Genomic DNA, 13,714 nt, shown 5'->3' with positions numbered 1-13,714 from the left:
CCCAGCAGTGGGGGCCTTGAAAGGAAACAGAGCCCAGCTCCGAATGCACAATGGTCACACCCGTGCCTGCATTTTCCCCGACTCCTTTCAAGCCGAACACACTTTTCACAAAGCGGGGAAAATACAAATGCTGGAGTAGCCTTTTATAAACAAGCCATTAAACTTCAGAGCCAATTAGCCCCCTGTCTGTTTTTAACTTCTGGATTTCATAGCCTTGGCCTTCCTGATAATTTACTTTAGAAATTCTCAAGCCTCTTCAGCTGGCCTGGGTGAGTTCTGCGTTCACATGTGCGGCTGCTGGGAGATGTGGAGCCGCCACGGCCAGTTTGACGAAGTCTCCGTAAGCGTTTGGCACCACATATCTGCAATATCATGGACGGTCAAGGAGGCGCCTGTTATAAAAATACACAGTGAAACACAACTGAAGGACTGCTCTTTCTCAAAGACAAGCGTAATGCATTCCTTCTGTTTAGGCTCACTTTCCAGCCTTTCACATTCTTTGTGAATAAGAGTTATAAAACAACCCTGATGCAGGCCAATTATTTTTACTTTGAAGGCCATTAATCAAGATTGACTAAGAAAATGAAGACAGCTAAGCAAAATTTCATATGTGACTAGAGTGAGATTAAAATAAAACCAGATGGGATGGACAGAGACACTAAGCATTTTTTTTTTTAATTTTTGGACTCATGTAATAAATGTCTTTTACAAATTACAGCACTCTTATTTTCTTACAGTAAATCAAATCAGGCCATAATGTACAAGTGGTCTCATTGATGAAATGTCAAAAATAGAACCTGCCTTGTTCTTGTAGAGTAATTCCTCAAATCTAAACCAGCAGTGCGGGCTAACAGTCCATAAACCATGTATCTGTGCGCCATCAGAACTGGACCTGATGAATGCGTTTCTCATGGCCCCAGAGCAACCTGCGCAGTGAAATCACAGAATTCTCACCATGAAGTGATTAGAGTTTTGAATCAGTTATCAAGTAGTCTGGTGCTCTGTAAGTTAGGAAAAGGTGGGGTCAAGACCTGTTAAATATCCAGACTCTTTGTCATGCACATGAGTAGAGAAGCAACAAACTGCTTGGAGACTTTAAAACGCTTTCCTCTCGGATCTTCAGGATCTAATGTTGCTGTAGATGTAGTATTTGTGTCACATGAATACATCGTTTGAGATATGCATTTTATGAACAAAATAGTACGTGTGTGTTTAACAAATAAAATGAAATTTTCCTCCTGAACTTTATGGTGCCTTTTTATTCTTTCTCATTTTACACAGCGAGCAAGGTTCCATCTCCTTTACTTCACCTAGCAGCAGCGTCTTCCCACACTGAGAAAATGACTGAAAATAACCAGCTGTGGCAGGATCCCTAGTGAAACACGCACCATAATCCCGAAGAATTCTTGCCCATTTAGCACTGTCAGGTTAAAATGTCTGCTTAGGTAATAAAACTAAACTTTCTTTTCATAACCCTCAACGAACCACTTCCACAATATACTTAGGGAAGACATAAGCATTTCTTAAAGCAGATTCAAAATAATTTGTAAAGAAAATGAAGTCAATTTTATCTATTCTGAATTTTCTTAACTACTATAATGTTTTATTTTCAAGATGAAAAGGGCAGTTTTGACCTAAAAAACCCTCTTTTTCTTGAAAAATTCTTTTCCTGAAAAAAAAGAAAAACATAAAACATATCAATTAACCCATGGGAATGAAGAACACCCACCATTTCTCCTCCACAAATCAGAAAGCATTTGTTCAAAATCCTTTAGAAAACAATACAGTTCCCTAGACATAGTTATATTTTACTTAATTGCAGTAGATGTGATCCTCAGAAGTCACATTAACATTGCATTTCTGTGAGGGGGTTCATCATTTAATTGCTTCCTATTTAAAGCTTGGTGAATCCTTTCAAAAACAAATTTTCTTATCAATACATGGAGGCTAACACTATGGAATTAAATTGGTACAAATGAACCTCTGAAAGTTATGTATTTTTAAAGTGCAGATTTTTACATGGATTTCTTGATCAGTGGCTCTGGTAGCCATTCTACCTCTCCGGGAATAAAATCTCTGTACACTGATATGTCTCTAGCTTGTGCACAATATTATGATGGGAATTTTCTGACTTGATCTCAAACAATATAACAAATCCAAACTCAGTATTTCTTTTTTCTTTTTTGTTCAAAACTAGCCACTTTTCTGAATGTCCAAATGTTTGTCAATTACAATTTAATTCTCCAAACCGAAACCTTAAAATCGCTAAATTTTAACATTTTAGAGTTCTCTTTCATATCTCAAACAGCCACATCACCTTGTCCCACTTGTCCTCCATCTACTAATTGTTATCTGTCAAAGTCAGTCCAGGCTCCCCCAGAGTCCCATGGTGTTGTTCCTAATCATCAGCCTTCTATCAAAGAGAGGAAAGTCAGGCTAGCATCTCAAAAAGTGAAGTGGCAAAGATAAATTTAAAACAGCCAAAATCTCACCGTTAATATTTTCCACTTCGCTAGTTCCACAATTCATGCTCAAGTAAAAAACACTAGGAATTATTCTAGATTTTGCTCTTTCTTCATCCACATTTAATCCATCAGTAAGTGCTCCCAACTCTGCCTTCAAAACACATCCCAACTCCCGGCACTTCTCATCTACTCGTTCTTAACCTTTAGCCAAGGTGCCCCTCACCAAACGATCTCTTACCTGGGCTAAAAGACCCCTCCATGATTTCCCTACCTCTCATCTTGCCCTGATGATCAAACCTCAAGACAGTGGACAGAATGACCTTTTAAAACTGGGAATTAGGTCTTATCTCACATTCTTCTTAAAAACTTTCTAATTGTTTCCCTTCCCCAGAATAACACCCTATCTCATTAAAATGGCAACACCTTAGCTCACTACAGTGGCCTAAATGACCTTATCCTGCTTTTACCTACCTTTGCGATATTGTCTCCTTGCCCTTTCACTGCAGCTTACCATGGTCAAGCCTAACCGGTTCTTTTTTGTCCAGGAAAGAGTTAGGTTCATTTCTGTCTTGGGGCCCTATACTGTCCGCGTCTTATCTAGAACGCTAAGAAAATATTTTCCAATATTTTCTATGGCTGTTCCCTTCTTATCATTCAAATCTCTGTTTAAATATCACTTCCACAGAAGGGCCACTTTAACTCTAAATTTCTGCCAGTCATTGTCTGTTCCATTACCTTATTTTGATTTTCTGCCCTTTCTCATGTGAATGCATTTATTTACCTGGTCACTATCTTTCAACAATAGAATGTAAGCACCATTTTGGCTGAGGCCTTGTCTCTCTCATTTAATGCTGTATTTCCAGCATTAGATCTGTGCTTGGCCTTTTACAGGAATAAAATAAATTTGTTGAATAAATAAAGGAATAAAAATGAAAAGAAAAAATGATGTTAAGTCAAAACACACACCAAAGAAGAGTAGAAATGAAATGAATGGAGATGAGAATAAGGAACTAATATTTCCTTTGGAATCCAATTCCACAAATGTGCGCCTCCATGGTGGCTTCCCCTTTTTATGGGAAAAACCTGTTTTTAAAGAGACCAAGCTACACTGAATATAATCAATGACTCAATAGGAAGGCCTTTATAAGTCAGTCCCTTCTTGACATTTCTACCCCTATACACACCAGGTTTTTTTCCCTCAGTTTTCTATGTATTCCTGGCTGGACAACCTTATTCTGACCTTGTCTATTCCCAGTTCATCCAGTGTACTGGTACCAATTAATTGTACTAAAAACAATTTGCATGATGTCACCTTCCAGTTCAAAACTCTCTTCAAGTGGTTCTCATTACTGAAGGTAAAGGTCAAACATTTTAGTTTAGCGCACAAAACCATGAAGCTGCACCAAGACAGCCTTCCTGATTTTATCTCCCGTTGCTCCCGATAGAAATCCATTCCTAGTTCAGACTCCTTAGCCACTTGAACTTACATCCTTCACTCCCACTCCTACTCAGGTAACTCCTGCTTAAGAAGATGAAAATCTTTCTGGCTACTCAGCTCTTAACCAGTGGTCATGGTCCAGATAGAATCCTCAAGAATCTTTTAAAAATCCTAAACTGCTTATTATTATTATTTACTAAATCTTTGGCCGTTATTACCCGTTACTTTCAAATGATTATAATTTTCTCATGTACATGTCTTGTTTTTCTGAAAAAATGATAGTATATTTTACTTTACCTTCTCCATTCAGCTTTGATAGTGAACAAGTTATTGGAAATTGTAAAGACTGAGTTTCCTCATCTGGAAAAGGTAGGAAAATAATAGTAGTTTTGTTGATTTTTCTAAAACAATTAAATGAGATAAATTTAAGAAGCTCAGCACAGTGTCTGGCACATATAAAGTGTTATCAGTTCATTGCAGATGCATGTTAACAAACTGATTAATGATCAAATGATTTATAGAAATCACATAAAACTCAGCTGATCATGACATGGATGTATTTACACCGCAAGTACACCTCTATGAAACATACATGTAGGAAACACTAATCAGTTAATCTCTATAAGAAGATACGACTCCTGATTTCTAATATCGCTCACTATATTTAGGAACTTTACCCAGTGATTTTTAACCTATTTTAGAACTGAAACCCTACTAAACATCAGACTAAAACTACTGACTCTTTCTCTAGAAAAATACATGTACACACAAAATATATATATAATCAGATGTTTTTTGGTCGCTTCTCAGTTGCCAGCAGATTTCCAATTATACCTAATTGGTCAGAAATCTGTCACATGACTCCCTTTAGTTAAAAGTGCAAGGAAGACTGAAGAAGTGAGTATATAGCTTTTCCAGATCTATTAAGGAGGGGGATAAGGGAGAACTGAGATAGAGACTGACATGGGGCCAGGCAAACAATAATGCATGCCACTCATGTAAAGGGTTTTATTTTTTATTGTAAGACACAATATGAGAGAAGCCATTAGGGAGTTCTAATTTAAAAACATATAATAACTTGAAAACATATATCTCTCAGTTGTCATGGTGAAAATTGATTGGAGGAGGCAAGAGATGACATGTAGTGATTGACAGATATTGATCAAGGTGAGAGATGGCTAAGACTTGACTGAAGTGATGGTGGTGAAGAGGGAAGGGGTCAAAGGAAACAGCAGGAGGTTTAGGGTGGCTCTGATTATTCATAGAATCTTTGTGTGCAGCCAATTAAGTTACACATGTGAATTTGCTTTAAAACTATAAAGTTTTATACCAAATTATTGCATATTAAAGTCAGAATTTGATTAACTTATTATTAACATACATGTAGTCCTCGAACTTAAAATTCTTCTCCATTAGTGAAACTTCGGGACATATAAAATCTGGTTAATTCATTTGGCAAGATAAAACTACTTTCTGATCCTTTTTCCTTACAGAAATCGAAACTGCATTTCTATTTAGTGATATAGAAAAGACAGAAAACATCCCAGGCCAACCATATTTTGCTCCCTACAGCATAATAAAATAATTGTGCTTTTGTATTCACATCAAGGAAAACCCAAACTTAGTAGGTAAAGGATATCCTTAAAGACATCAGAAAAAATTCCAGTCTCCCTTAAGTAAGGCAAATTTTTCTACAGGATATAAAGGGGGGGAAAAAAAGGAAGATGATGGAATTAAACCCACACCCTAACGTAAACCTCATAGAAAAATATTTCTCAGGGGTTTCTATAGCTGCTATTAGAATTCACTCTTGGGCTGAGGTTTTTTTTTTTTTTTTTATTTCAACACTCACATTAACAGTTCAATAATAAACCCTTGATTAAAGAAAAAGGATTACAGAGAAAGGTTTGAAATAAGCTTAATTGTAGAGGTGTGATTAGTGCCATAGTGATAGACTCTCAGGTAATGATTTTAAAAATTTTATAGGAAATGTTTAACAAGATGATTGCCTGACTGTAAAATGTCTTGCATAAGAAAATAGTCTTTGAAAGCAGCACTGGGCCCTGGCGCACTAATACACCTATGAATGGCAGCATTTATTTCATAGTTTTGATAAATGCTAAAGTAGAAACTTTATTATAATGATTTTGAACCCAGAACTGTGAAAATAGCAGACAGAATATGAACACTTTAGCAAATCAATCCATTTTTCTGTAAAATTCTACGTATTGTATATGATCTCAAACCATGAAAATGTAACATTTCAAACTAGTGATTTCCGTCCTACTGAAATTGCAGTACTTATTTGGGTTTTGAAGTAGATAGGATCAGCATTAGAGACAGCATGATGTAACCAAAAAGAAAAAAAAAGAAATGCTTGTGTTCTAGTCTCCTTTACCTACTCATTCAACTTGATAGCATGCACACATGGCCTAAAAGTACAAAGACCCTGAAATAGAAAAACTCCAGCTATTTCCAAGAATTCTTCTCCAGCAATGCTTAGGTCTGATGTGACCCAGTGCTCCTTTGTTGTGATGAGCATATAAGTTTGGGGGAACACAGATGAGGACCTAGGAAGGGGTTTAGGGACAGCTTCCAGGAAGAGGTGACACATGAACAAAGACTTGGAATCTTTACTTATAATGGGATTGAGCCTGTTGAAGGAGGGAAAGAATATTAGGAAGCAGTGCCCTTTGATAGGGCTCGAGCAAGGAATTTGATGTCGCCAGAGTGTAGAAAATGTCAAACGATGAGGCAAAATAACACTGATCAACACTGGCCAAGTTGATAGGAGAAAAAAAGTCTGTAAGGGTATATACATAAGATGGCTTGTGAAGAGTTCTATATCACTTACTACAGAGTGTGTATTTCATTCTTGAGACAGATGATAAAGAACCCTTTGGAAAGGGCTACGGTCATATTTAAATTTGAAATAATTCACTTGGTTGACTCTAGGAAGGGTGAATTTAAAGGAGGGCTTTGGGAGTTTCTTGGCAGTGAACAGGGAGAAAGAGGATGAAGAAGAGCTAAGAAATATTTGGGAAGTAAAATCTGCAAAAACAGAGAAGAGTTAAGGATAGAGGAATCACTGAGGCTGTCCCAAGAATGGTGGGAGCAAAGCTCACTGGCGTGATGGAGAAGGTGGTGAGCATTACAACATGTTGAGTTTTAGGTATCTATGGGATATCCAGGCAGACATGTCAGCAGGAAACTGTATACTTGAGTCAGAAACTCAGGAAAGATATCTGGGCTGAAGAGAGCCACTAAGAAATCATCATGATGCCGCATAAAAGGGTGAGGGGGCATTGGGCTGTTGAAATTTTGGTTATTAATAATGCTACTCAGGCAGAGTAAATAGGAAGAAATGATGGGGAGGTTCTGTCTATGTTGTGGGATTTCTTGAAGGTCAAATGAGAGAATATATGGAAAAAGAGTTTAGAAACACAAGCATGGTATTATTATTATTTGAACTTGGACTCAGTTGTTTAAATGACATACATGACAAACTCAGGACAAAGCTGTAACTGTAAAAACATAAACACTCATTACCAAAATATTTTTATGGTTGTGAGACAGACAGATACAAGAAAAAAGCAAAACGTATTACTAAAATTTACAGAATACCACAGAAAAACTATCTTGATGAAATTATTGGGAAAAAATAGTGGATGAAGGAAATAATGCCTATATTTGAATAATGATTTCAACTTTTTGAAGTTGCCAGGTTTTATTTCTTTCTGTGTTTTCATATAGGTGCCCTGAAGAATAAATCAAAATAATTACATAAACACTCTTTGAGGTTAAAATTTCCAGGCCATCCCCTCAGGTGGAATTGGTTGGTGACAATTCTAGAACAGTATTGTATGTAAAGAACAGGAAAGGGGGGATAGTTCACAATACTTTGGGAACTATGTCCGATGACTTCATACTAATTATTGGATTTTTATTATATCAAAAGTGTAGTGTAGTGACTTAAGATCTTTTTTTTTGTTTATGCCTTCTGTATTCAAATTTAATTCCACCTTCTTTTTCCCATAGTAAGTAATCCAAACGTCATCTTTGCTACTTTTCCAGGAATAATTTTAAAATTGATGTTCAGTAATAAAATCCTCACTTAAGGAAAAATGAACTGGGTAAATTGTACTCATTATTGTGTAAAGATTTTCTGTTCTTATTTACAACAGAAAGAAGTAAGATGAAACATTTCTTGGGCCTTGTTGGAACCCATCAATTATGGACTGCATATACAACTGTGGTCTCATGGATTGTAATGGAGCTGACAATTCCTACTACCAAAGGATGCTCTAGCCACAGCAACATTGTAGTGCAACATGTTACTCATGTATCTGTGGTGATGCTGGTGTAAACAAGCCTATTGCATTGCCAGTCATGTAAAAGTATAGCACTTACTATTATCTACAACACACAATACTTCATAATTATAAATAACTGATTTATGTGTTTATTACATTTCTATTGTTATTTTACATGATTTGATCCTCTTGAATTTATCAAGACTTGTTTTGTGTCCTAACATGTGGTCTATCCTAGAAAACATTTTGTGTGCACTTGAAAAGTATGTATATTCTGCTGCTTGGGGTGAAATACTGTGAAGATATCAATTAAGCCCATTTGATCTAGTGTGTCATTTAAGGCTGCTGTCTCCTTGTTGATTTTCTGTCTGGAGATCTATCCATTGAAGTCAATGGGGTGTTAAAATCCCTGACTATGAATGTATTTCTGTTGCTCTCCCTTTGTGTCCATCAAGATTCGCTGCACATATTTAAGTACTCCTATGTTGGGTGAGTAAATGTTTACTAGGAGGGTCGTACCCTCTTGTTGGATTATTCCCTTTGTCATTATGTCGGGTCCTTCTTTGTCTCTTACTATAGTGTTGATTTTAAAGTATTTTGTCAGCTATAAATATTGTCACCCCAGCTTTTTTTTCTTTTTCATTTGCATGAAATATCTTTTTCCATCCCTTTACTTTTGGCCCGTGTATGACTATCAATGTGAGATGTGTCTCTTGGAAGCAGCATACATATTGGTCTTGTTTTCTTGTGCATTCAGCAACTCTGTGTCTTTTGGTTGGAGCATTTAAACCATTTACACTTAAGGTGATTATTGATAGATATGTATTTAGTGCCATTTTATCGTTAGACTATATTCCTCTGGGTTTTTTTCTTTCTTTTCTTCCTCTTTTTATTCAAACAAGTCCTTTAACATTGGTTGTACTACTGGTTTGGTGTTAAAAAAAACTCCTTTAGCTTTTTCTTGTCTGGGAAGCTCCTTATTTCTCCTTCAATTTTAAATGATAGCCTTGCTGGGTAAAGTAGCCTTGGTTACAGGTCCTTGCTTCTTATCACCTTGAATATTTCATGTCACTCCCTCCTGGCCTGAAATGTTTCTGTTGAGAAATCAGATGACAGTCTAATTAGTGCTCCCTTGTATGTAAGTACCTACTTCTATCTTGCAGCTTTTAGGATTCTCTCCTTGTCTTTAAGCCTTGTCATTTTATTTATGATGGGTCTTGGTATAGGCCTCTTTGAGTCCAACTTGTTTGAGACTCTCTGAGCTTCCTGGACATGTGTGTCTTTTTCATTTAACAGATTGGGAAAGCTTTCAGTCATTATTTCTTCAAATAGGCTCTTGATCCCTTGCTCACTCTCTTCTCCTTCTTGTCTTCCCATGATGCAGATATTGTTATGCTTCATGTTGTCCCAAAGGGTTTTTAAGCTGTCCTCATTTATTAAAATTCTTTTTTTCTTTTTGCTGCTCTGCTTGGGTGTCTTTGTGAGGATCACTGATTCAATCCTCTGCTTCATCTAACCTACTGTTTATTCCTTCCAGCGTACCATTTATTTCAGATATTGCATTCTTTATTTCTGACTGGTCCTTCTTTACGGTTTCTGTATCTTTTTTCACATTGTTGAGTATCCTTATAATAATTACTCTAAACTCTCTATCTGATAAATTGTTTGCCTCCATCCATCTCATTCTTCTGGAGAATTCTGTTGTTCTTTCACTTGGGGCCTGTTTCTTAGTTTTCCCATTTTGGCTGTTTCTTTGTGTTTGTTTATATGTAATACTTAGATCTTCAAGACTCTGGTACAGATCTAAGTCAAACCCTGCCTACGACTGGCCCTAAGCAACCTGTTTGGAGCTATCAACAATCTACAGCTTGTGGTTCTCTCTGCTGGGCCTAGATTTATGCAGAAAGAACCAGGCTATGCAACAAGATGGGTTTTATTGGCCCCAGGCCTGGGGGATCTGCCTCTTCCTGCAGGTTTTCTGTAGGGTTAATCAATGTATATCTTCCCGTTGTACTCCTCAGCAGAAGGGCTTAAGTACGACAGGGAAGGGCAGAGTAATTCCTGTTGGTGGGGCTGTTGCTTCTCCTCAGGCCCATGCCACTTGGAGGGATCAAATAAATGATCCCTGCAGTATGGGGAATGACTCAGCACAGGCATCCTTGCAATTGTTCCGTAAGTTCTCTCCCCAGAGCCACCAGCCTCAGACTCTCCTCAAACATCTCTAGTCCATTCTGCCCTCCCTCTGCTGGAGCCCAGGGTAAGTGGCTGAAAATGGAATTTTGTGTGTCGGTCCTTTAAGAAGCTCTCTGCATCTCCAGCCATCTCTCCTGGTGGACAGAAACCCTGCTGCTTTTCCCAGATGTATGTTGTTTGGGTTCCTTTTCTGGTTCTGATGCTGTACTAGGGAGCCCAGTTTGGGGTTTAGACCCCACACTTCTCAGGAGGAATGCCCCAGTCATTGAAATATCCTTCTACCACTTTAACAGCCACCTGTGGGAGCCCAGGCAGCCCTCTCATGCCTCCTTTAAACTCCCTACCAGTTTTGTTGTGATGATGTGGCTTCTCCCATTTGTCTGTGGTTATAAGGCTTCTCTGCAGCTAGTGTTCATTTGGTATTCAAGATGACTTTTCTATAATTTACTTGTAATTCCAGTTTGGTGCTGGAATGAGGTTAGTGAAGCTTCCACTTACTCTTCTGCCATCTTCTAGATCCCACTTTCTATTATTATTTTAAAGCATCCTTTTCCTACTTATAAAAAAAGTTTGTTGTAAAACAATATTACTCTGGCAGTACCCTCATACATCTTATGTTTATTGCCTCACTGATTGCATAATTTCCTCTTGCACTTTATTTAATCCCATTTTGTTTTATTCATCATGGTCCCTAAGAATACAAAGTCCACTTCCATAAATATATTTTAGTTATTATTTATTCTTCCTATTTTAATAATATTTAAATTGTATTTAAAAGTTCATCTTTTGCTCCATTTCATTATCCCTATTGCCAAAAAGTTCTTTAATTTATGTTCAGTAAACACTCAGGACCACCTTGAGATAATGACTCCAACTGAGTTATAATGTAGATCCATTTTGTCTATGTTTCAGGGATGTAGTTTCCAAATCCTTGCAACATTGAACAAATGAATGATCTTAGGAGTCCATTTTCAAACACATAGTAGCCACTCAGTAACTTAAAATTCACGGATTGTTTTAGTTTCTCTTTCCACATACCATCTCTTTGACCCAACCAGTGGATCAAGAAGTTACAGCAGTTCTTAAGTACTACTACCTGAGGAGGACCTTTGCCCAGGTTATTGTGTGGTTGAGGGAGATGCTGAGAAGACACTGATGCAATTCTGGCAGGATCACCACATTCATGATTGCATCAAGCCCTTGTTTGGACTTGAGGTGAGGTCACCAAGGAGTGTGTAAATGGCATCTGGAAGAAGATGCTCAGAAGTTTTGTCTATGATATGAAAGGATTTGCCAAGGCTGAGGAGGTGGCAAAATCAATAAGGCCTAATTAAGATGGTAAAATACCTTCACCTGAGTCTGGATAAGAATGACATTGAGGAGGTCCTAAAGGTGGTTTCTGATGCATTGGCTAATGAGAAGTTGTTGGAGCTGGAACAGGAATGCATACCTAAAGAAGAGGCAGGAGGAAAAGGGAACTACAGGAGAAGAAAAAGAAGAACTCCCCCCCCCCAAATTATTAGTGAAGGGTTCAGCAGAAGCTGTTTTAGACCTCAATGAGCTCCTTACAGTGTTTGAAAATATGGGCCCTGACACCAAAAGGTTTTCATTAATAGAGAGAACTGTGCATGGTGCATTACCTGCTTACAGGTCAATCCATGATGGAGAAGAGAAACAAACCAAGCAAACCACTGTGGACATATTTCTGAAAAGAGTGACACCTCCTCAAGAAGAAGCTCTTGAAGGCAGGGCCTTCAGGAGGTGTTCCAGAAGAAGGCATTGTTATCTTCGGATATAACAGCTCACATGTGTTATTTCCCTCAAAATCTTCTAGTGGGACAAGACATGAAGGAGAAAGCCAATGATACTGACGATGACCCTGACCCTGTGTAGGCCTAGGCTACTGTGTGTTTGTGTCTTAGGTTTGAACAACAATGAAAAAAAAGTTTAAAAAGCAAAAAATAAAATTTAATGGAAAAATCTTACAGAATAACAACATAAAGAGAAAAAATATTTTTGCATAATAGTCCAATGTGTTTGTGTTTTAAGTGTTATTACGAGTCAAAAGTTTTTAAAAATTAAAAAGTTTATATAGTAAAATATACTAACCTAACATTAATTTATTATTGAAGAAAAAACATAAATCAACTTAGTGTAGCTTAAGTGTATAATTTATAAAGTCTACAGTAGTGTACAGTAATGTCCTAGAACTTCACATTCTTTAGCACTCGTTCGCTGACTCACCCAGAGCAACTTTCAGTCCTGCAAGATTCATTCATGGTAAGCATCCTATATAAGTGTATCATTTTTTTCTTTTATACCATATTTTTACTGAATCTTTTCTATTTTCAATAGATGTTTAGATATACTAACACCACTGTGACACAATTGCCTACAGTTTTCAGCAATCTGTTGTGTAGGTTCTAGCCTAGATGTAGTATGTGTGGTATACTTAGGTGTGTGGTAGGCTATACCATGTAGATTTGTGTAAGTGCACTCTATGATTGCACAATGACAGAAACACATTTCTCAGAACATATCCCTATATATAAGTGACACATGACTCTATTAAAGTGAACATATCCTGTATTATCTGGGTTGGCCCAGTTAATCATAAAAATCCTTGTAAATGGAAGAGAGATGCAGAGGAGAGAGAAATGTAACATGCAATGTCAACATGATGCGGCATTGTTAGCTTTGAAGATGGACAAAGAAGGTCATGAGCCAAAGAATGTTAGCAGCTCCTAGAAACTAGAAAAGGGGAGGACGTGGATTACCTCTTAGAGCCTCCCAAAGAAATGCAGACCTGATGATACCTTGATTTTATCCAGTGAGATCCGTGTTTGTCTTCCTACCTGCCTTACTCTAAGATAACACATTTATATTGTCAGCCACTAAGTTCGTGGTAATTTGTTATGGCAGCAATAGAAAATTAATACTTAATGCTTATTATTCTATAATTTTCTAAACTATAGCTACTGAGCAAAATATCTGGAAATTGAAAAATGAGGGTTCTGCTCTGGCCTAGACATTTCTAAAAAGCCCCTTCCTATTTTGAAATTCTATTTTTCCCATTTAAATGTATACAATTAAATTAAACTGGCTCCCAAACCATTACTTTGACAGAGGGTTCTTATGAGACTCCTCTCTCCTCTTCTACCCTTTCCAAAAATTTATCTTTTTTAATTATCTCCATCCATTTGACTTCATCAGACTTCTATATCTAGAAAAGACATTTTTTTGTGGGAAGAAAAGTATGTTATTGACATATAGTACACACCAACTTTTTACTATGAAGTTTAACG

This window comes from Desmodus rotundus, chromosome 8, assembly GCF_022682495.2.
Source record: "Desmodus rotundus isolate HL8 chromosome 8, HLdesRot8A.1, whole genome shotgun sequence".
NCBI classification, from domain to species: Eukaryota; Metazoa; Chordata; class Mammalia; order Chiroptera; family Phyllostomidae; genus Desmodus; species Desmodus rotundus.
The sequence above is the reverse complement of the archived record's forward strand: the minus strand, read 5'-3'. Positions refer to the sequence as shown.